At 45.6% G+C, this 24,135-nt stretch overlaps 1 protein-coding gene across 3 annotated transcripts in view; it reads right to left on the bottom strand.

The window, feature by feature from the left end:
• The window catches only part of FAR1 (fatty acyl-CoA reductase 1), a 67,082-nt gene extending 43,196 nt beyond the window's left edge, over positions 1-23,886 (bottom strand). For 2 of the 3 annotated variants that reach the window (XM_084630461.1, XM_084630463.1), the window contains exon 1: positions 22,810-22,934. The gene's annotated coding sequence lies outside the window, so the exon portion shown is untranslated. Of the gene's footprint in view, positions 1-22,809; positions 22,935-23,659 lie in introns of those variants that run through there. The other variant, XM_084630462.1, reaches the window with a different exon arrangement.
• Between the last annotated feature and the right edge of the window lie 249 nt (positions 23,887-24,135).

Raw genomic sequence — 24,135 nt, 5'->3', positions numbered from 1 at the left:
TGTCCTACCGTGGAGGACAGAATAAGGCTGCCCTCCCCAGAAACCTTTTGCAAAGGCTTTGGGAGTACCTCCAGGAGAGCTTCATTGAGATGTCCCTGGAGGATTTCCGCTCCATCCCCAAACACGTTAAGAGATTTTTCCAGTATCTGTACTGGCCGCAAATGCATCCCAAGTCTTCAGGGCAAATCAATCAAACATGTTTGCTTTTAAACCCTGTATTATATTTACAAATGTACACTCACCAGAGGTGCCTTCTCTGCCTTCAAGGTCCAGGAGCCCGCCTTGGGAGGGTATTGGCTCCAGGGTGATAAATAGTTCCTGGCTGTCGGGGAGAATGGTTTCATCCTCCTCCTCCTCCTCATCTTCCTCGTCCCCAAAATCCTCATCCCTGTTGCTGAGACTCCCCCCTTGCAGAAATCCACATACAGGGGTGGGGTAGTATTAGGGGCACCACCTATAATTGCATGTAGCTCGTCATAGAAGCGGCATGTCTGGCTTTACTACAACATGTGGCTTTATATTTTGTTACGATGAAACAACCCATGAATACACAGTTATCCTTAATTACTATAAACTTAACAGGAAGGTTACTTATTAGTATCTGGATTTTGTACACACAGTTGCCCGTGAAGATCTGCGCTACAGAAGTTGTGTATCAAGCCATTACAACCAGAAAGTCACTGGTGGGGGGAGGAGGGGTGTTAGTACAGATCTACACAAAGAGTATATTCAAATAATTAGTTATTCTCCTTGCTGACCCACACTTCTTACCAACTAATGATTACATTACTAGAACAGCTAATGAAAAGAGGAGGGTTTTAGAGTAGGTGGAAGAGGAGGAACTGAGAAAGCCAAGAGGTAGACTTTTATAACTATAATTTGAAGCATTGATCTGCAGTTCCATGACTCATCTGAACCACTGCAAGCAGTAAACTATTTAACAAGATATGCATGAGACATGACACTGCCTACTCCAATAGTGAGGAACTGCAGCATAATTTTCACGCAGGAGAAGATCTAGCACTATAGTAATAATTATGCCTGTTTTTCAACTTCAAGATTCTTTACAAACAATCCTCACAATACCCCTGTGAGGTAGGTGACTAAATAATATTCCTAAATCAGTATCAGGCTGTGTAGCAACAGCAGCAGTATCTTTGATACTGAAGTCATTGTCCAACAATATTCTACAGTGCTTTTCTGCCCATGCTTCCTCAGAGACTCCTCTTGTACTGAATTATGTGGTAAGTCATTTCTAGCAAGCAATCCAGCTACCTGAGTAGGCTAAGTTTCAATCCTAGAAGTTTCAGGCAGCAAGGCATATAGCTTAGTAATTATTTACTAAAGACTCTTATCCAAGAGCAGAGAATGAGAATATAAATTCCTGCACTGCACACATTAAAGGACTATATGAAGCACCTAAAGCCACAACCATACACCCATGGCAGTCCCTAAACAGAATAAGCGCTTAAATCCCCAACTGGACAAGTATTTTGACCAAATTATCCTCTGATAGAATTCATACTGGAAAGAACTTGGAGCAAGTAAACTTTTGAAATAAGTTCACTTGGAAAGGCAGATGGCAATACTGTCTCATGGTAACTTGAGGCTACACAGTTATCCTTAATTACTATAAACTTAACTCTTAAACCATACCACCTCTGATAAGGTAGCAGAAAAGAGAAATGACTAGCCCAGGGGTCTCAAAGTCCTGGCCCGAGAACCTCCCCACTGCGGCCCGCGGAGGAGACTCACATGCAGACACGCCGCCAGCAATGTCTGCTGCAGGCACCCCCCCCCACGGCTCTCATTGGCTGGGGGAGAGGGACAGAGATACCATCACTAGTCACCGGGCAGAGTCAGCCATGGAGGCAGCGTCACTTTTTTCCACAATGAAGTCTAAAAACCAAACAACTACCTGATGCACACCTTGCTGCAATCCTGAAGGTTTCAACTGCTCAGTCACTGAGGCCAAACATCAACAAACTGTCAGAACTGAAGCATTGTCAGGTGTCTGGCAAACACTAAGAACTCTCTGGCAGGCGAAGAATTGTATAAAGTTGTATGACAGTTTTATTATTTCTAAGAAATTCGAAATAAAAAATAAATGTTTTCTTTTCTGAATACCATATTCAGTGACATTATTGGCCCGCTGGGAGGATTGAGGACTGGCACTGGCCCTAAGGTAAATTGAGTTTGAGACCCCTGGACTAGCCCATTGACTTTATTAGTCATTTCCCCTTTCAGCTTTGCATTAAAGCACAAGCTTCTCGTCAAGTGACTCATGATGTCCAACACTACTGCTTTCACTCCAACATTCCCCATCTTTACTACATACCAGTCATCTTCTCCCATGGGGTACTTCTACACTGCAATAAAAAAAGACCCACAGCTGGCCCAGGTCAGCTGACCTGGGCTCCTGGGGCTCAGGCTGCAGGGCTATGAAACTGCATTGTAGATGTTTGGGTTCAGCTATAGCCTGAGCTCTGGGACCCTCCCCATTCACAGGAAACACTACAAGGTGGGAGGGCCCCCAATTACTTAATTTTATAGCCCTGCACTGTGAGTTCAAGTCAGCTCAACCAAGCCAGCCACAGGTCTTTTATTGCAGTGTGGATATACCCTCAAGCACCTCTATAATTTCTCTTATGTTCCCCTTATGCAGGAGTGTGGGCAAAACACTTAAAAAGACAGCCATTATCTTTTTTCAATAATCTCTCCTCAAAACTCCCTTTTGTTGTTGAGCCTATAAAATCCTGCCTACTAACGATTGCTAGGAAGGTGAGGAATTGTAACCATTTATCTTTCTCTTCCTTCCTTTTCCTACTCTCAAGTTCTATCTCTGCCATTTCATTATCCTACCTCCATCACAACATAAAACTGTACTAATTCACCAACATCTTCAGATGCTTTAATGCTATATCCTCATCCCCAAATCTTTGTACTCTTGTGTTTTAGATTCTAAATTATATGGGGATAAGGATGGTCTTTGTTGCTATTATTTATTTCTAATGTAGTATCCCAAGGTCTCAAACAGTATTTCAGCCTGTTTGTACAGCACCCAGTACAAACAAGATTAACCAATTTTAGTCTCTCAAAAGCAGTGTTTTGTAAAGATACATATTTTAGTAAACAAGAGATATAGCTTATGGCAGAGTCCGATACTAGAACAGAAAAAAGAAAAGAAAAAGTATAGGCCAGGAAGTTCGCAGGCGTGATTGTTTCAGCCTGTGGCCGTCCAAGCCTCTATTTTGTTTTGTGAGATGTTAGCTATAGTGATTTATCAAGTCTAAAATAACTCAACTGCAATACTAAAACTTGCACCAGTGCCACTGAGCCAGTACAAGCCGTAACAGTGCAGCAAATCCACACAAACAGGTTCTGTTTTGGTTGCACACAGTATGCCATGTCCGAAGAGAGTGCTCCTTGCGAACATTAAACCAGTGCTTGCAGCCTACTCAGACACTGAACCAAAGCAGAGCAAGCAACACTAATAGATGACATGATGCTTAGGGTTTGCACTAGCTCTGAGCAAGGCTAAGGATGGGTCAATACCAATGCACTGTACGTAGCAACTTTTGCACTGACTGTGTTACAGGAATACTTATGGTTGCAACCGTGCTTGCAAAATCATATCCTATTGCATAGGCAGGGACTGAAAGCCAGCTCATGAATAAATTGAGGTTATCTGAAGATGCACGCTACTTGTATTAAAGATGTGAATTCCATTGGCTAGCCATATGACATTTTTGACATTAATTAAAATTTTAAGAAAATAATCAAGTTGGGCCATTTCCAGCACAAATCCAGGTTAATGGCCCAACTTGATTATCATACACATTGTAAGGAGAGTGATCACTTTAGATAAGCTATTACCAGCAGGAGAGTGGGGTGGGAGGAGGTATTGTTTCATGGTCTCTGTGTATATAATGTCTTCTGCAGTTTCCACAGTATGCATTCGATGAAGTGAGCTGTAGCTCACGAAAGCTTATGCTCAAATAAATTTGTTAGTCTCTAAGGTGCCACAAGTACTCCTTTTCTTTTTGCTGTTGGAGAAGAATTTATGTCAGTATTTTTTTAGCCCACAATTCAGGGCCTGCATTCCTTGTTGAAAAGGGAGCTGGATGCTTTGAATAAAACGTTCAATAAAAGGTTCCTTCAGCCCATCTCCGATAGAAGTTAAAACTCCCTAGGCACTTTAAAAAGACAAACAGGGAACAATAAGTCCAACTTCTTGGCCAACATTTCCTCTTTCAGTAAAAAGTTCTAGTGTCTCAGGCTGAGCAAGTACTACTGTAGGGCATACAATGGCTGCTCTGTTTTTCTTCAGTCAGTGCAGCAGATATTTAACTCATTGCTTTGTAACACACATTAAGATCTATGAATCTCTAGATAAGAGATGCTTCAGAAATCCACATTGCTATTTTATAGCAAGTGTTTTGTTGAATCAGAAGGATATTTTCCAGATTTGTCTGGACAGAGGATTTGGCTGCCTTCGTAACAAAATTTCAAAGGGAGGATCAGCCCTCTATTGTCTCTGAGGCTTTCTTGAAATTCTGTATTAAATTTAGTTCCAACAGATGTTCAAGTTTTACTTTAAGCCCAATAAAAAAAGGAGGAGACAAGAGTGGGTATAAGAAAGATGAGACGGGAAATAAAGGTACATAATGCTAACAAGTGGACCATTAAAGACAAGAAGCTTACCTAAAATCTGAGCTGTGGCAAGTACAAGTACCAGGTGTGACGTTCCGCTGTTATCTGGACTGGTGATCTGCTAGGTCACTCCAATCCTCAACTCTGGGAGCAGAGAGTTACCCTGCTCTGCTGTGAGAACCACCACTCCTGGGCTGTTCACGCATAGCCTCTAGCATGTAAGCTGCTCCCAGCTACATGAGTGAGTGCTTTTGGCCAGCCGCTACTTGGATTGTGCAACCGAATGACATTAGCCAATATCTCTGGTCCCAGGCACAACCTTAGGAACCTCCATCTTGCAGTGTCCAGTTATGCCCGCTGGACGCTGCAAGCTTATGAGTTTGTCAATTTAACAAAGAAATTGATATGTACCAGGCTTGTTATCCCAAGGGGAATCTTTGACACTCTTCAAACCAAATGCATTGCTTCAGGTAGAATAAAAACAAATGTATTAACTACAAAAGATATAATCACTTAAAATCTAAGTCAAAGCACAACAGGTAAGATTTGGTCAAATGAAATAAAAACAAAATGCATTCTAAGCTGATCTTAACACCTTCAATGCCCTTACAAACTTAGATGCTTCTCACCACAGGATGGCCCCACATAATAACCTCGTGACCCCCTGAGGGGTCATGACCCCCAGTTTGAGAACCCCTGGCCCAAACCATCAACGCACTGATCCAGTAGCTGGACAGTATTTATATCTCCAGCCTTAGAATTCAAATGGATGTTTGGGTTTGGATAACCATCAAAACAGGATCTAGGAAGGTCTTGACGTGAGGCTGATAAAAGCGTTTGCCAGACCATGACAATGTTATCACTACACTCCTACCTAAAATTCAGCGTATTCCCACCTAAAAGTAGTCAGAAGCCACCAGAGAATTCCCACAGTCGTCAAAGAGGCCATGACATCCCAAGACAACTCAGTCAGTATTGTCAAGATCAATAATGGGTTGGTCTGTACATCACCAGAATCCCTGAATTAATCTAATCCTGAACACCACGTCAGAAACAATCCCATTAAATCAGTTTGACTGGGATACATCCAAATGGCTACACCAGCAAGGTGAAGACCTTCCAACAGACTACATGAAGATGTATGCACGGCAGGGCAAGTATGTTCCCAGGATTTCTTTCCATTACAACAGGATAACTAGAGGAAAGTAACTGTGTATTCCCACAATCTGATATGATCAACTAACCTAATATACAACTACTAATGGAAAGAAACCCCATTTTGTATATTAGTCCAGATCTGTAAATCAGTTTAAGCCAAATTAAAAATATATATGCTCAGCTAGAAGCTGACATGGCTAGATGAACTGTAGTCTGATGATCAAGAGGCATAACGGTACTAAGCAAAGTCACTTCCTCAAACCCTTTTCAATTCCTCCTAAATCCTTGCTCTTCCTCCCCACCCCCATTTTGACTTGTCTTTAAGAGCTTATCACATACTGACAATTTTTTTCATGGTTTGTACATGACGTGTAGGTCATGAATTTTCTAGATACAGCATTATCCATTTTCGTAAAACACCTATCTGAGTGAGGCTGTGAGCACTAGGTTTACAATTTTGAAGCAGCACTGCTACTAACCCTGCTTGCTACATATATACTTTATTCCTGGGGTAATTCCGCACCAAAAATTTTAAAATTCTGCATACATTTTAAAATTCGGCAAAATTCTGCATATTTTATTTGTCAAAATAACACAATATAATCATGCTGGTTTCAATTATTTTGTTAATTTATTTAAAATACAGTACAATGGATGGAAAATGGCAGTGGAGAGCATTAAAGGAAATCCCCAAACCTCATTTGTTTAATAATGTAGCTAGGTTTGAACCTTTATTTCTAGTTATTAGTCAACAAATATATGAAGCCATATGCTCAGTGTTACATCATAAGCAACCGAAGAGCAAGTGAGGGCTGGTGAATCAAACTCACAATTTATACTGGCTACTGCTCATCTCCAGAAAGGTCAGTAGCAAACTGTTCATGGAGCATATTTTGATAGAAAATGTGTTCAGTACAAAAATGTAGACCAGTTCTAATCACTAAAGCACCATAAGCATTTATAAGCCATATTGTCCTTACAATAAGATGCCTTTACACCACTTTGGCAATGTAAAGGAGCATTAAAACTTTTACACCTGTTTTATACTCCGGGGGATTCACAAAGACAATAGGAACAATTCATTAAACAATTCACTAAGCAGGCAGGCAGCTACATTCTGCTCTGCCTGAGTAATCAGAGCCTGCGCAACCCCAAAGCCCTGCCCCTCCATGCTGAGCACACTGCAACAGCATGCAAGAGGGACAGAATGTCTCTCTCTCACACACAACTGCCCAGCCCCACATGCCCGGTGCCCAAATCAACCTGCCAGAGCTTTCAGGAAGGGGTGCGTGACCACTAGAGGTTTCTCTTTGCTTCCCCATCAGAAGTCATTTTTCTGCGGGGAAGCAAAGAAATCTGCAGGGGAAGTGAATTCTGCACATGCACAGTGATGCAGAATCCCCCCAGGAGCAGTACTTGTAATCCTTTTGGCATCATAACACTGCAGATCTAGGTCTGAAGATCAGGGGAATAATCCTTTAACTTCCTTAAAGGTTCATCATGACAGACAAACCACACAATAATTCATTAGCTGAGATGGGGTCAGAACTCCTTGCTCAATGTTCAATTATATACCTCATGTTAACTTTTATGTGAAATTTGGAAGTGCCTGTGGTACTCTGTACCTCAAGGCAGCACCCTGGAACCCCCATATTCACCACTATCATATAATCATGATATGCTTTGTACAAAGTATGCCTTGTGAGGTATTTTAAAAAGTCTTGATCTGTCGAACACTTATATCCTGTTGGATTGTATGTGCTATCATTGTATGCTGTACGTGTGTTACTGAACTATGTTGGAAGGTTGGAAACACCCACAATCAGCCTTTCAGGTACAATAATTGAATACCCAGACGAGCTAATGGCCCATTAAAAGGAATCCGTTTTCCCAATAGCCATCCCAAAAGACTTCTCAGAGAGAGCACGTAGACAATGGAGAATGCTTAACCAATGGGGGAGGACACCTATGCCACAAGCATAGATCTCTCCAGCAAGCTGGAAGAAACTATAAAGAGGGGAAGTGACATCATGACTTGGCCTCATTCCCCTCCCCCAATAACTTCAACATATGGAAGAAACATCTGGAGGATAAAGACTTTGAACTGGGGAGCATGGTTCCGGGCTGGAAGGAAATTCTAACCTGTATATTGAGGAACTATACCAGTAGCGGGCAACCTGTGGGCCCATCACGATAATCTGATTACAGCTGTGAGACATTTTGCTGACATTGACCGTCCACAGGCACGGCCCCCTGCGGCTCCCAGTAGCCACAGTTTGCTGTTCCTGGCCAATAGGAGCTGGCAAACCGTGGCCACTGGGAGCTGCAGGAGGACTGTGTCCGCGGACAGTCAACGACAGCGAAGTGTCTCACGGCCCGCAATCAGATTACCCTGATGGGCCACAGGTTGCCTACCACTGAACTATACCATCAGTCAGGGTGAGACACTGCTTGATTCAAATCCTGTTTAGTTTATAGAACTTAGACTGAATTTATTTTATTTCTTAGGTAACCAACTTTGATCTCTATGCTTACTACTTATCATCACTTAAAACCTATATATCTTTCTGTAGTTAATAAATCAGTTTTAAATTTTACCTAAAACAGTGAGTATTGGCTGAAGTGCTAAGGAAATCTCAGCTCAGTTTACAAAGGCAAGTGTGTGTCCCCTCCACATTGAGAAGGAACAGACTAGATAATGAACTGACACTGGTCAGGTTTCTGACCAGTACAAGATGGAACAGTTCTGGGGTGCAAGACTGGGGAGCTGGAGAGAACTGACTGGAGCCTCACTACTGTTGGTTCATGAGTGGCTGGGAGAAGCATTCACGTCATTCAGTTGGGTGTGTCTCTGTCTGTGGGTGTCTCTATAAGTGCAGTACTTGCCCCAAGTTTGTAACCTGTCAACAGCATCAGTGTGAGAGGCAGCCCAGGTTGGTGGGACAGAGGGCTCAGTGGTCCCACAATCCAGGCTGCATCCCAGGAACCCCATCACAGATTTCATTTGCAGCAAGGGCACTAACTGAAAGTTATGGCTGTGCCATTAAGGTCACATTGTCGTCAGTTTTCATACCTTCTTTTCTTGCCTATCCATCTTTTCCCCCATACTTTGCCCAATAATAAAATTTGCATCTTGCAAACGCACTGACCTCAAAAACTTGGGCCACTGTTGAGCTGGTCTGGATGAGACTGCTTTTGTCACTGGCACTTTTGGATAAGTATAGCCCTGCTGGTGGTACTTGTGTGTGTGTTCAAGTGCAGTTTGGTAGCCAACGAAGAGCCTGAACCAGCTGTACTACAAACTCACATTCACGTTATCCTTTTGACAAACATGTGGCCACATACTGTACTAGCTAAAGCTTCCGAGAACCTTTGTAGGGTAGCACCATGTAAAATAAACTACAGGAACCTAATCAGAAGGTGAAAAGTGTTGGAATAATTATGACAAAGTCTTCCTCTGAAAATGATGCAGCCTTGGGACCATTTGAATATGGTAAAAGGTATTAAGTTTGATTTTTTAAATCCATTGAGTTAAACTGGGGAAAACCCCCTTTGTGGACACACTTAAAGTCAGTTTACAACCAAATTATGCTAATTCAATATAGGTCAGTTGTAAATTGATCTCAGCATGTTCTCAAAGCAGTTTGCCTTCATTCAACTAAATTAATATTTACGTGATTTTAGTTAAACTGGCACAAGGAGTGTGTAGACCAGCCCTGACATTTCAAGCCACTGAGACAGAGAGCAAACATACCCTCACAACAAAGTGATCAGTCACATTTGGGCTATGCTTTCACATGTCCCTTGTTGCTGTCCTTTAATCCCTCTACAGTCAGTCCATCAGCTTCTCCATCTTGTCTGAATTTAATTCCAGATAGTTTTCAGCCAGGTGGGACCTTAAGAGCACCCCAGTGTCAGATGGCAAAGGACTGCCTAGTATGTAGCAGTGAGTTTCAGCTGGCCTGACCAGCCCAATATGTCCCAACTCACTGCTGTCCTAATCTGTACCTAAAAGAGGCATATGAAAATGGGTGACACTAGTGATTAATATCATTGTAAAAAGTATGTATTAACATTATGTAAGGAATCATGGATGCTCACCAATTTTACACTTTAATGTCTGACCAAACAAAGGGAGAGATGCACGCACGTTCCACCCAGACAGGAGGGAAGACCACTGTCTCCTCTGTAAGTTAAGCATGATGGAATCCAAACAATGAAAGCCCCATTTACATATGAAGTAGCAGTGGGAAGGGAAGTCCTCAGGAAGAGAACAGAAGCATGAGGTCATCCAAAGATATAAGGAGAGACAAAAACATCATGGCACCTATCACTGCACCGACATGGGGCCAGAGCTCTTACAAGCTGAGAAAGATAGGTCCTTCAACCAACAGTGTTGAAGTCTCTGGGGAATGCATATAGGTGAGAAACCCACATACACACAGATCTTTCACCAACAAAGTCAAGGGAAACCAGCACATGACAGAGAAACTCAGCCATGGCAGGAAAGAAAGATTGGTATAACATCTACCTTGATTCAAGTGTCGCTTGTTGAGTTAAGCCTAAGGGCTTGTCAACACATAAAACGCTACAGTGGCATATTTGCACCACTGTAGAGCTTCAGTATGGACATTACCTTGGCCAACCTGAGGGATTCACCCATCATCATAGGTAATCCATCTCTCCAAGAGGTGGCAACTAGGTCGACAGAAGAATCCTTCCACCAACGTAGAGCTAACTACACTGGGATTTAGGTCAGCTTACCTATGCTGCTCAGAGATGTGAATTTTTCATCCCCGACCAACATAGTAGACTAACCTAATTTTCTAGCTTAGACCAGACCTTAGCCACTAGAAAGCATATTTTACTTTTATTTGCTTGTAACTATTTTTTCTTTATCCCTTGTACCTCAAGTCATTTAAAACCTCTCTTTTTATTAATACACTTGTTTTACTTTCAATCTGAGCCAGCCAACCAACCCAATGGTATGGCTGAATTGAAGTGATTGTTAACTCCAGTTAAAGCAACAAGCTGCTGTTCTTTTGTCTCTTTAAAAGGAGCAACAAACCTTAGTCTTCCCTGAGTGTCCCAGGAGAGGGCTGGACACCAAAGGGCAAACGATTTTGGGGAAATTCAGGACTAAGGGTGTCTTGGGGTCACCCTGCAAATAGTAACCAAGGCTGGTGGAGACCAGGGCAAGGCTACTGTGTCGTAGGCAAGCTGCTGGGGTCAGAGTGCTGAATCAGGGTTGCAAGGCACACAGACATTCAGGAAACTGCAGTACGCTTGTCTGCTGGCTGTCTAGCCTGTGAGCCACAGCAGCAGAGCATCTAAAGTACCCAGGCTTACAGCACAGGTGGTGACAACCTCTCACGAGTCTGGAATGCACTCAAGAACATGAAACCAGCCATTGGGTGAGCAAAAGACATACAAATTCTGGGTTTGCTGAGGAGAATGTGTAGCTCAGATAACACTACTAATTGTACTGTAATCCAAAATATTGTGGTCTACCCTAACAGTCTCAGTTACACTAATAGAAACAGGCTTAAAAAGATGAAACCCGGCAGTTTCTCCCCAAGAGTGTCATGGAAAGCATGAGCAATAGCCAATCTCTGCTCTTTCAGAAGCCGTCCGAGGAATTTACAGAATCAAAATATAGTAATCTTGTCAACCCATGTCGTACATAGCAACAACCACTCACTATTGTCCGATATAGACAGATATTGTATATTGATTATATTACTGATTTTGTTTTCCTAATTAAGCATTCTGAAATTTGGTAGGTTCTTGTCCCAAGATCAGACCTAACATTATCAGAATTACTGTTCAGTGGGGAGCCCCAATGTGCACACCAATAACACTCACATCTAGGAAAAACCTTCTGTAATTGTAATAGTTTTAACAACACACTTAGCAAAGTTAAAAACATTCCAACCTAGTAAGGTAGGTAAACATAGTACAGAATTATCTGAGCAGCCTGAAGTTTTAGATATCTTCCTCATCTGCCCCCCTCACCATCAGTCATCATCCTGGGTAGCCAGGATACAGCTTTTATGGTGTGTTATACTGTTGCTACTATGCCTAATGTATATTCAGTAGGGATTTCAGCCCCTCTACCTTATTTGTAGTTCCTCACCTGTCTCCCATAGGTTATTAATCCTTTTACCACAAGCTTATTAATATGGACATCCATTAGTTACTAAAGCTTATTAACATGGACATCCATTAGTTACTAATGCATTCTTGTAGTCAGACGTCTGCTAATGTCCCCAACTTAAAATATTCCAAGATGGTATAAAGTAACATCTTGTAGTTACCTGTCAGCAGTTAAGTCATTATAGAATTCTATCTTGTGATATCTTAAGATCTAGGGTTACTCTTGGTTAGCTTATGCTTTTGGGGCCTTATGCCTTGATTAGTTTAACTAAGCTACTATCTTACAGGCCTTGAGGCTAGTAAGCTTGTTGCATTATTGCCTTAACTTATACCTGTGTCTCACCTAGCAAATATCTATACCTATAGGCTACACTGTCAACAGTATCAGAAACTGCTGAAAAATCTAATAAACCCAATGTAATCATCTGACCATTGTTCAATCCATAAATGAGATAAGACAACAGAAGCATCTATGCAATCTCCATACCAATATGAAATAGTTTGATTATGCTAAATACTTAGAATGGATATTGGCATTTGTCAAGGCTGAATCCCAACTCTGTCACTCCAAGTGCAGAAGTGGGGCCTGCAAGGATTTTAAAAATTAATACTTGCCACTCCAGGCTTGTAGTAAACTCCCAAGGTTACAGCTTTTCTCTGACCTTGGCTTGGTAAATGCTGCCACCACCCAAATGCAACAAAACCCCCTTTGAACCCAGGAAGGAACACTTGGGAATTCCTCCCTGTGGGCTGCCCTCAAGCCCTTTCATTCCTCCTCCAGGGAAAAGCTGAAAAAGGAAACAAAGGAAATTAGCTGTGGCTACCAGCTAATCAACCAACATGCACAAACCTCTTAAGACACCAAAAATCCAATCCTGTTCTTAAAAAAGGTAAATTTTATTAAAAACAAAAAGAAAGAATACACATCTAGAACTTGCACTTTTAAAATTAAGCAAAAGCCTAATTCCAAAAATCAAGCACCCAAAATAGCTTTCTTGGGCGTTCAGCTTAAAGCCAGGGCGGGCAAACTTTTTAGCCTGAGGGCCACAACGGGTTTCCAAAATTGTACAGAGGGCCGGGTAGTGTAGGCTGTGTCTCCCCAAAGAGCCAGGCATGGCCCAGCCCCTGCCTCCTATCTGACCCTCCAGTTTCTCAGCCTCTTACAGCTCCCCCAGGACTCCTTCCCCATCCAATGCCCCCTGTTCCCTAACTGGAATGGAACCTCCACCCTAACTGCCTCCTGCTGCCCCATCCAATCCTCCCTCTCACTCCTGACACCCCCCCCTCCCCGGACCTCCTGCCCCATCCAACCCCCCTCCCCGTTCCCCGCCCTCTGATCATCCCAAACACTATCCACACCCCCACCCCAACTCCCCTGCCCTCTATCCAACCCCCACTGCTCCCTGCCCCCTTACCGCGCTGCCTGGAGCACCAGTGGCTGGTGGCGCTACAGCCCTGCTGCCCAGAGCCCCGGGTCAGGCCGCAGCTCTGCAGCCCCGCCACCCGGAGTATTATGCTGGCAGCGCAGCGTGCTGAGGCTGCGGGGGAGGGAGAACAGCGCAGGAGTGGCTGGGGCTAGCCTCCTGGGCCAGGAGCTCAGGGGCCGGGCAGGAGGGTCCTGCGGGCCATAGTTTGCCCACCTCTTGCTTAAAGGTTACAAGCAAACAAAAGCATCTGGGGTTAGCACAGAGGAATCCGCAAGCCAATAAGAAATAAAAGAAATAACCCTAATCGCATCTAGTTAAACATTCTCATCTACTTACACACTGGAGTTCAGATAAGCGGGGAATTGGTCCTGCTTTGAGCAGGGGGTTGGACTAGATGACCTCCTGAGGTCCCTTCCAACCCTGATGTTCTATGATTCTAAGTAGTTCTAGGCATGATCTGATGACTTATAATCATAAGGTAAATTTTATAATTTACTTATAATCATAAGGTAAATCATAAGGGCATGGCTACTCTAACCCTTCAGCTCAGAGAGAACAGACAAAGGGAAAGTTTCTTTTCCGATTTTAAAGAGTTCTACCTTCTCATTTGCTCTTTTGGTCAGGTGCCCACTTTTTTCTTTTGTTTACCTGGGGGACTTTTTAATCCTTTACAGGTAAAGCAAGTAAAGAACAGCTACCAAGAGGGATTTTACAGCTAGCTGGCTGGGTGTCCATCAAAGGGAGCTCCCCGCCACCTCACCCCTTATTTATTACAGCATTTAAAACTAAAAGCACCAGGCTTTCAAACTTTTAGTTTGTCATTTGTGTGGTGGCATTTTCCCCTGGTAATTTTTGGGATTGCTTCCTCAAGAAATGTCAAAACAGTGTACACATGAAGAAAGCATTTGATGACTGGTGTCCTTCACGTGCTAAAACTTACTACAGATAAGTGGTATGCTTGTTGTAAACCTAACAAAAAATAAACAAGTTATGGATTAAACAAGGACCACATAGCCAGGGATTAAGAGAGCAATTCTAATCTAAAAAGTGACTGAAGATGGCACCTTTTTACACAACAGAGTTGATCCCTGTGTTCAGAGTCAAACATGCTTACCTTGGCAATTAATGTAAGGTTTTTTTGTTTGTTTTTTTTATACCACACACCTTAGTGGACAGTAAAATTTGATTTCTACATGTGAATGGATGGATTATTTACTGACTTCCAAATTGTTACACTTGTGAAAACACAAAGTAAACAGTAGGTTAGCGTAGATCAGCGGTTCTCAAACTTTTGTACTGGTGACCCCTTTCACACAGCAAGCCTCTGAGTGTGACCTCCCCTTATAAATTAAAAACACTTTTTAATATATTTAACACAATTATAAATGCTGGAGGTAAAGCGGGGTTTGGGGTGGAGGCTGACAGCTTCCAACCCCCCAAGTAATAACCTCATGACCCCCAGAGGGCTCCCGACCCCCAGTTTGAGAACCTCTGGCATAGATGTAAGTGAACCCCTAATTAAGTCTACAGAACATATTACTGTTGCTTCACGAGAACAAACAGCCTGATTCTTAGATTAAAAAAAAAAAGTCTACCAGCCTATGATCTTTCTACTTGTAAACTGAGGATACTTGAGATAGAGTAGACAAGCTTAGAACCACATAAGCCACTTTTAGAGAGTTATATTTCACAGTTAAATCACACTTTAATTCATTGTGCAGTCTCCAGAATCATACAATTCTCAGATTTCCACCATACTTCACTCAATCAGGGAGAAACATACTTCAGGCCAAACAACCAAGTCCCTGATGAGCAAGGCAGAGATTTATCACAAGTAAAATTAATTAAGATCTGGAGGAGGAACATGACACCTCAGTATCCCCAGTGGCATTAGGTGGGTGGGGACAGATTGGCCTACAAAAGCCACTACTTTATCATGAAGGGGAACTGGTGGTAGAAGGTTCAGCGCCTATCTCCACCTCCTAAGTCAGCAGCTGATGTCTTCTGCAGTTTCCACAGTATGCATACGATGAAGTGAGCTGTAGCTCATGAAAGCTTATGCTCAAATAAATTGGTTAGTCTCTAAGGTGCCACAAGTACTCCTTTTCTTTTTGCGAATACAGACTAACACGGCTGTTACTCTGATAACTCCTCCTAGTGCTGCAGACAAAGGCAAGAACAGCAGTCCCAGGAAGGAGAGGGAATCTATTTGAACAGCAGTTGCAATAGGGGAGAACTTACTTCTTTCAAGTGCAGGTCTGCCTTCGTCAACCAATAAAAGGAAATGGAGTGGGGGAAATTGTTGGTGATGAACTGGTGGGGAAGAATTGCAACAAAAAACTGTAGGAGGAACAGAATGGGGAAGTGGAAGGAAAAGATTTTTGAATCCCCCTTATTCAAAATTGTGGAGGAGAATCCTCCCTCCACAAAGGTAGATTCTTGATTACATCCAGAGGCAACAAAATAAATTATGTTGAAATTCACCATGCAATCAGCCCAATTAAGCAGCAAGCCATGTTTAGCAGGGTGCGATTAGGTACAGTAGTAGTTCCAAGCAAGCTACAGAACATGTGTCTCCCCCCCTCCCCAAATCCTGTTGGGAATGCAGACAGTTCAAGAACTTCTGCCATTACTCTCAGATAACTTCTTTATTCATTCTGAACAGCCACTATTGGTCTATTAATTTGTATTTGAAATTCATGTGAGGGGGTATACAAACCACACACCAGGGTGGTTTAAGAATCTGCTTTGGGCTACCGTTGCCCAACCCCACCACATCTGCAAATTATGCAAGAACTGGAGGAATTAAAAGGGGGGACCTCCACACAGAAGGGGGGATCCCTGGGCAGAAAGTAGGAGGTTGAGCTCCCCAGAGCGAGATTTGTCAGGCAACACAGCCCCTACCCCTGAAGAAAGGAGAACACTGACCCTCTGGGCTAAGAGGGAGAAAGACAGTTATGCTGGAGACACAGAGAACTCTGGAGTGGACTGTGATACTTCCAAGGCTCTCTTAAGTCAGAGACCAATATCCTTACTGAAGCTGCCTACAGGTTCTCTCGTTTTTCTTTTATTTAGCCTCATTTGCTGACCCTGGACTGCTTTGTTTGTTTCACCCGAGACCCTGAGAGGGGAAGAAATATTCAGAAAACCTTGAGCAGAGGGTAGTATGACGGCCCCTCTAGATTGACATATTCTACTGCACCCACAGGGGTGAGGATCCATTTGTACTCCCTATGTAACCCCTAAAGGGGAGCTATGCCAAGGTCAGATTCATAACAATGCAGTTATCACATTTAATGCAATCTTTGCTTACACACAAAAACCATCCCTACCGTTTCCATTAAATTTACTTATATTCATAGTTTTGAAGCTGGTAAGACCACACCATCCTTTTAAAGCATATATTCACCTTTTCAGTAAGAACGTGATGGTTCATTTAATTGTCCCACAAAAAGGTACAGCATAAAGATATTCAGGTGGCAAGTGAACAAGTTATACAAAATATATGAACCCCTTCTCTGCCGCACCATCCTCCCAAAAATATTGGATTCCTTTCCCCTTTGACAGAGTCATGCAAGCACGTTGCTCGGGTATCCAACCCAAAGACCCACCTCTAACAATTGGATCAATTACTTAGAAAATGATGCCCTTTCCCAAAAAAAAGAACTAATGTGCAAACACCACATTAATAAGAGTGGTATCACACCTGAATTGAACAGCTACAACTTTTACAGTGGCACTGGATTTTTTGGAACCTTGCCTTCAGATATTGTTTGCCTGAGATAATATTTCCTCAAAACTTGCTTCTAAAGTGTTAGAGATGACACTAGAGCAAAAATTGACAAACTGTGCTCCTTAAACAGTATCTGCATGTCTTGGTGGCATACTAAACAGGACACTAATCACTAAAAAGTCTACTAACCACTAGAAAGTAGGAAACATTCACTAGTAAGTGTGGTTCCCCCTAAGGCATCTTTCTGCATAATTTGGACTATGTTAAATATAAAATGTATAGCTTTTGTAATTGTGAAGATACCTTCCAAATGTGAATGCAGTGTAAGAGCCTGGCTACACCTGCAGATGTACAGCGCTTTGAGTTAAACCAGCCTTCGGAGAACGCAGTAGGGAAAGCGCTGCAGTCTGTCCACACTGACAGCTTTAAGCACACTGGCATGGCCACATTTGCCACGGCATTGGGAGCAGTGCATTATGGGCAGCTATCCCAGCATGCAAGTGACTGCAACATGCTTTTCAAATGGAGGGGTGGAGTGTGACAGGGAGTGCGTATGTGGGGGGCAGAGAGGGTTTGGGGGGGCTGAGAGCATGTCAGCATGCTGTCTTGTAAGTTCAGGCAGCAGCAAACCGCTCTCTCCACCCCCACAACCCCCTCTCACGCACACACAGCATTCCACACTAATGGCTTGCTTTGTCTCGGAGCAGATAAGCAGCCAGCTGTCAGAAACGGAGTTTTCAAAGGGCATATCCGCATTCCTGCAGCGATTCAAAAACAATGACAAGAGTTGCCACTTGACTTAAGGGGATTATTGGACGTTTCCGGAGGCTGATCAGAGCGCAGTAATGCAACACCTCATTCACACTGGTGCTGCAGCGCTCCAGCGGGGGGACAGCAAACGTTATTCCACTTGCCAAGGTGGAGTACCAGCAGCGCTGTAACCATGGAGTCAGAGCGCTCTACGTGCCTTGCCAGTGTGGACGAGTAGTGAGTTAGTGCGCCCAGGGCTCCTTTATTGCACTGTAACTCGCAAGCCCTAAGTGATGCAGTACTGCTTTTCTTTGCCCACAGACAAGTCCTGTTCTGCTGCTGCTACTCAGGTAGCTTTTCCAAGCAGCTTCAGAGTCAAACTAACAATGCTAGTAAACTTCACAGCTGTTACCCAGAGCCAGGGAAAAGCTGTGAAACTTACAGTGTCAGTTTCACACTTCAGATGCTCAGAAAGGCTATTAAACTGCAGCAGAATCAAGAACTAGAATTATTCACATAGAGAAGCCTAAAAAACAGAGCCTGAAAAGCAGCAAATGAAAGAGTGCCCTCTGCTTACAGCAGCCGAGAGATGGGATAGACATGCCCTCTCTACAGCTAGGAAGCTCTGCAGTGGGAGAGCAACAGAGAGCTCCTTTGCCTTTTCAGAAGACAGAGGTAAATGGTGGTACCTCAAGTTTACAAGACATTTAGCAGCCTCTGCTTACCAAAGATAACGGGTCTTACCATCTTAGGGCTTGAAAAATTTACGAATACATCCAGAAAACCAAATCCATTACTGTCCCCCAACGTTCACGTCTCCCCATCACTCCCCAATACTAAATGACTAGCATTGGGACAGGAAGGTTTTTCATCTTTAGAGAAAATAGTTTTAAATTTAAACAGCTACAATGTGTTCCAATATCACAGTTATGTTTATACTTCAAGGTAAGTATCAATCACTTATGACAATTAAGTATTAGAATAATAAAAATCAATTTTTTGACATCTGTTCCTTTCAAAGTAACGCTAAAAATATATACATTTTCTCCCTACTGCCTCAATCTGGCTCTACAATCTTAAAAAAAACAATAAAATTATCAATCACTGGAAAACCAGTTTCTCCTATGTGTACATAAGCTTTTTGAGGGGAAAAAAGTGGCATATGTTAAAGCCCCATTGAAGACCAAACAAACATAAGGAGGAATTGTAACAAGGTTTCTCACTCTTAAAGCTCATGACCAGGTATTGCAGTACACAGAGTAACACTGTATGTTACTTCAGCCCTCTGAATTCATAGTTCAGACACAATATTGATGGCAGAGATTAATGAAATAAAGCACTGATTAAGATGACATTTTATGCCAGAATCTCTTATCTTAATCGTTACTATTAATATGCTTAAGCATGCATACGTACATGAACCTTTCACCAAAGCATTTCATGCTGCTCAGGTTTCAGAAAGATTCTGTTTCACCAGTTTCATGCTAGCTTACTATGACTATGAGTTCACCATTAACTTCTAATGTATTAGGGGATTCACATGAAGTGCAATTAAAAAAACCCAAAAGATACCAATTGCACAAAGGCAACTAGGTTTTAAAATGTTGTACATAATAGGTGCCAGCACCTACTTCAAGCCTCCAGCCACATCTACACCATGGGCACTACAGCAGCATAGCTATGGCACCATAGCTATGCCATTGTACTCTGGAACGTAGACACAGACTACAGCAGGGGTCAGCAACCTATGGCACGTGTGCCAAAGACGGCACACGAGCCAATTTTTAATGGCATGCTGCATGCCATTAAAAATCCTGCCCGGCCTGGCCCACTCTTCTCCACCCCCCACCCACCGCTCTCTCCTAGCGGGGCAGGCAAGCTTTCCCCTCCCCCCACCTCTTCCCCCAGCATGCTGGGTTCCTGCCCCTCCTTCTCTCCCTCCAGCCAGCTGACGGCCCTTGCTATGGAGCAGGAGAGGGAAAATCAGAGCCGCAGCACCCTCTCTGCTCAGGGGACCTTGGGGAAGGGGGTGGAATTGGCATATCCCCTCCAGCCTCCTGCCATGAGCCGCTCAGGGCAGGGGGCTGGGAGCACCCCCACGACCCCAGCCCACTGCCCTGACCCCTGCATCCCCCCACACCCCAGCCCTCTACCCTGACCCCTGCATCCCCACCCCCACCCTGAGCACCAAATGGGAGCTCCAGCACACTCACTTCCACATTCCCACCTGCACCCCTCACACCAAATGGGAGCTGCCCAGGTAAGTGCTCCACACTCGAACCTCCTGCCCCCTCCCTCATTCTAGCTCCTGGCCAGATCCTTCACCCCAACCCCCAGCCTGCTCCTGTTCTCAGCACACTCCCACCCTCATCTCACTGCAGAGAGAGGAAGAGAATGGCTAGAACCAGGGAGAAAGTAGGTACTTACTCTATGTGGACAGGGCCAGGACCCCAGAGCAGTAGCGGGCTGAGCGGCAGTGGGCTGAGCCGCTCAGCCCACTGCCGGTCTGGGGTCCCGGCCACCAACCCCACTCAGCCCACTGCCAGTCTGGGGTTCTGGCTGCCAGCCCCTTGCCAGCCAGGGTCCTACCCGCAGGCCCCGCTCAGCCTGCTGCCAGCCTAGGTGAACGGAACCCCAGGTCAGCAGCGGGCTGGCAGAGTAAGATCAGCATTTTAATTTAATTTTAAATGAAGCTTCTTAAACATTTTGAAAACCTTGTTTACATACAATAGTTTAGTTATACAATATATAGACTTATAGAGAGAGACCTTCTAAAAAACATTAAAATGTATTATTGGCACATGAAATCTTAAATTAAAGCGAATAAATGAAGACTCGGAACACCACTTCTAAAAGGTTGCCGACCCCTGGACTACAGCAATAGAAATGGATTTTCTGTCACTGCCAAAACTCCACCTCCTTGAGTTGCAACAGCTATGTCAACAAATATTCTTCTGTCCACCTAACTACGTTTATGCTGAGGGTTAAATGGCATAACTACAGCACTCGGGTGTGGAATTCTCACACCCCTGACTGCAATAGCTATGTTGACCTAAGTTTTAATTTGCCCAAAGAGAGCTAGACAAATTAATGAGTGCAACTGTATGGGAGGGCTGCTTGTAATGGAAGGAGGCAATGCTTAACAGCCCTGAGGGTCACTTCTGATTTATGCCTTATGTTCCTAGAAGCTCATGTCCCCCAAAACATCCTACGGGGTAGGTTTGATCCTCTTCCTCTAATGCATCAGCGATAGCCATGGCTGAAGATGGGACACTGAACAAGGACCACCAGCCTGAAGTAGCACCAAGCATTCGCTGTCTCAGGTGCTTGGCTGGCTGGGTCTTACTCACATGTTCATGGTCTAACTCACCACAATATGCAGGATCAGGAAGGAGTATTTCCCCAGATCAAACTGGCAGCGACTTTGGGGTTTTTTGCCTTCCTCTGCAGTGCTACTTGCCAGTATTATCTGGGTACATCTCATTTAATTATTTCCCTACCATTGTGGGATGTTGAGCACCAATGCAATTTGGTCCCTCCTATTCTCTGCCTGTGACATGTAATAGTTTAGTCCTCTGTGGGCCGTAATACCTTGATTTAATTTCAATCGTTGGAATTAGCATGTGGGTGCTGGTAGCTATGATATCTAGGTGGTCAGCCTGAGTATCTGGCCTTAAACTCTACGACCAGACCTCAGGCAAGAAAGTCCCCCTTTGTTCCCACTCAGTGCTAGCTGTCAATGCTAGCTGTCAACGTCAGAGTTCCACCTCCATCAGCTGTTGATCTATGGCAACCTAAAGCCCTGGGGCATCGGAGGGATTATAACCCCATCTACACCTTTCCCCACTCTGTGGAACCACTGGACAGAAAAGTCTTCAGATGAGGAAGTGGTCAGTTTTAATCCCTATCCTCTCATAGACTCTTGTATTGCAGGAAGAGAGACTGTAGTCCCTTCCTGTAATGCTACTCTCTGCTTCCCATCCAGTAGCCGCTACTTCTAGCCGCTTCCCTTCCCTCATAGCTGTTTTAATGCTGCTGTGAGAAGAGCAGCAAGCTACACTAGGAGGGGGAGACAGAATGCCTCTGAGAAGTGGTTGCCAGGCAGGGAGCAGAGAGCTGCTTTGTAGGGAAGAAAGGTATTTTACTCCATGCAAGGAGGCCCAACCAATAAGAAGGCACGAGTAGGGGAAAAAGTAGGAAGTACATGATGAAGAACTAACGGCAGAGTGGGTGTTGCTCTTTGCAATACCCCTTTTCATATACAAGACTACTGGGAGGACGTATGGAGGGGGGCGAAATCCCCCTTCCAAAAGAGACTGAAGTCCAAGAAATGCACAAGCTAGGAGAAATCATTTAACATCAGGCAAGAGTTCCAAGGCTATCAGGGCACGTAGTCCTACATATGCAAATGCAGCAACATTACAGCGTCACAGTATACGGAACAGAGCCATCAATCCACACAGCACAAGAAAGTTTATACCTAAAACAAGGTAGTTAAAGGTCTAGGATGAACACATCCACAGCATTATGGTGAATGCAACTACAAAACTCACATAATTTGAGGAGGAACCTGTGTTGATCCCCTTCCTGTCAGACAGAAAACCCCAGTACCGCCCCTATACCGGAGACAGCCTCAGCCCCTGTTACTCCTTGGGGATGCTGCCCCCTGTACTCCCCCAGCGCCAGCAGCGCCCCCCACGCGCAGAACACAAACCCGAGCAGTCCCCGCACCTCTTCCCTTCCTCTCCCCCCCGCCCGGGCACGGCACCCAGCCCCCAACACGCCCCTCCCCCGGGCACTCCTGACACCGCGCCCAACTACCCTGCCCGGAGACAGCCCCCCCGGCGGCAGCGGGGGGGAGGGGGTGGGACTCAGCGCTTCCCCCCAGGGAAGGCACCAGGGGTCCCGCCCGCTCACGGCGCCGCCCCGTACCGTTGTGCTGCCGCGGGCCCCGCTGAGCCTGGACGTCCTCCGCGTCGGATGCGCCCAGCGGCAACTAGCTACTTCCAGCCCCGCCCGTCCCTTCTGCCCCTGCCGCCCGGGGCCGCCTACTTCCCAGAAACCCAGCCGGATCTGAAAGAGCCGCTATCATTGGCCGCTGTGCGGCACGTGCTATCCACCTTCCTATTGGCTCCCGCTCACGCCACTCTCCGAGCGAAATGCGCCGCTGATTGGTAGATTCTCGGATCCGTCCGGCCCCAGCCGGTAGCAAGACACCTGCTCGCCGGCTGAGACGCCAGTAGAGGGCGGGCGGGGGAGCGAGCGACGGGCCGCGGGGTGGGGGAGGGGCGTCGTGGGTCGCCCAGCGGACGCGTGACCTGCCTTTGCGGGGCAGCGGTCACAGCCTGGGCCGAAGCCCCTCCCCCCCCCGGTGCTTTGCTGCTGCGTGGGACGGGCGCCCGCACTCCGTGCCACAGCGCCCCTGCCCGCCCGCCGGTGACCCAGCCGTTACCGCTCCCCCAGCGCCGCCGCCGTTCCGCATTGCGCCCCGTCCCCCCAACCGCCCCCCTGCTGCCACAGAGCCACAACGTGCCGCAAAACCTCCCGGTCCAGCCACACACGCTGCTGCCCAACCCAGCCTCGCACCGTGGCCCTGCCATCTCTCCCCACCGCCCCAGGCGCCTCCTTTCCCCAGCTCGTACCCCACCCGTCAGCCTGCCGTTGCACGCAGCCCTCCCGCCTGCACCGGGTCCTCAAACGCCCCCCAGCCGCTCCCACCATCCTGCCCCAGCGATATAACTTCCCACCGCCGCTTCATGGCCCGGCCGCTCACACCACAGACCCAGCTAGGGTTGCCCGGGTGTTGGGTTTTTGACGGGGACGCCTGATGGAAAAGGGACTCCGGCCGCTCAGGTCAGCACTGCTGGGTGCCGTCGCAGCGGGACAAGGCAGGCTCCCGGCCTCGCAGGGCTCCACACGACTCCCGGAATCAGCAGCCTCTGCCTAGTCTGGCTCCTCTGCGGAGGGAGAGCCGGGGGCCTCCCCACGCTGCCATCACCCCAAGTGCCGGCTCTGCAGCTCCCATTGGCCTGGAATCGCGGCCAATGGGAGCGGTGGGGGCGGCGCCTGCAGAAGGTCAGCGCACAGAGCCACCTGGCCACGCCTCCATGTAGGAGCCAGAGGGGGGGACATGCTGCTGCTTCTGGGAGCTGCTTGAGGTGCCGGAACCTGCACCCCTGATCCTCTCCCATGCCCCAACCCCTTGCCCCAGCCCTGATCCCCCTCCTGCATCCCAAGTCCTCATCCCTGGCCCCACAC

Source organism: Lepidochelys olivacea (assembly GCF_965140295.1).
Source record: "Lepidochelys olivacea isolate rLepOli2 genome assembly, chromosome: 6".
Taxonomy (NCBI): domain Eukaryota; kingdom Metazoa; phylum Chordata; order Testudines; family Cheloniidae; genus Lepidochelys; species Lepidochelys olivacea.
This window is presented reverse-complemented; position numbering and strand designations above follow the sequence as displayed.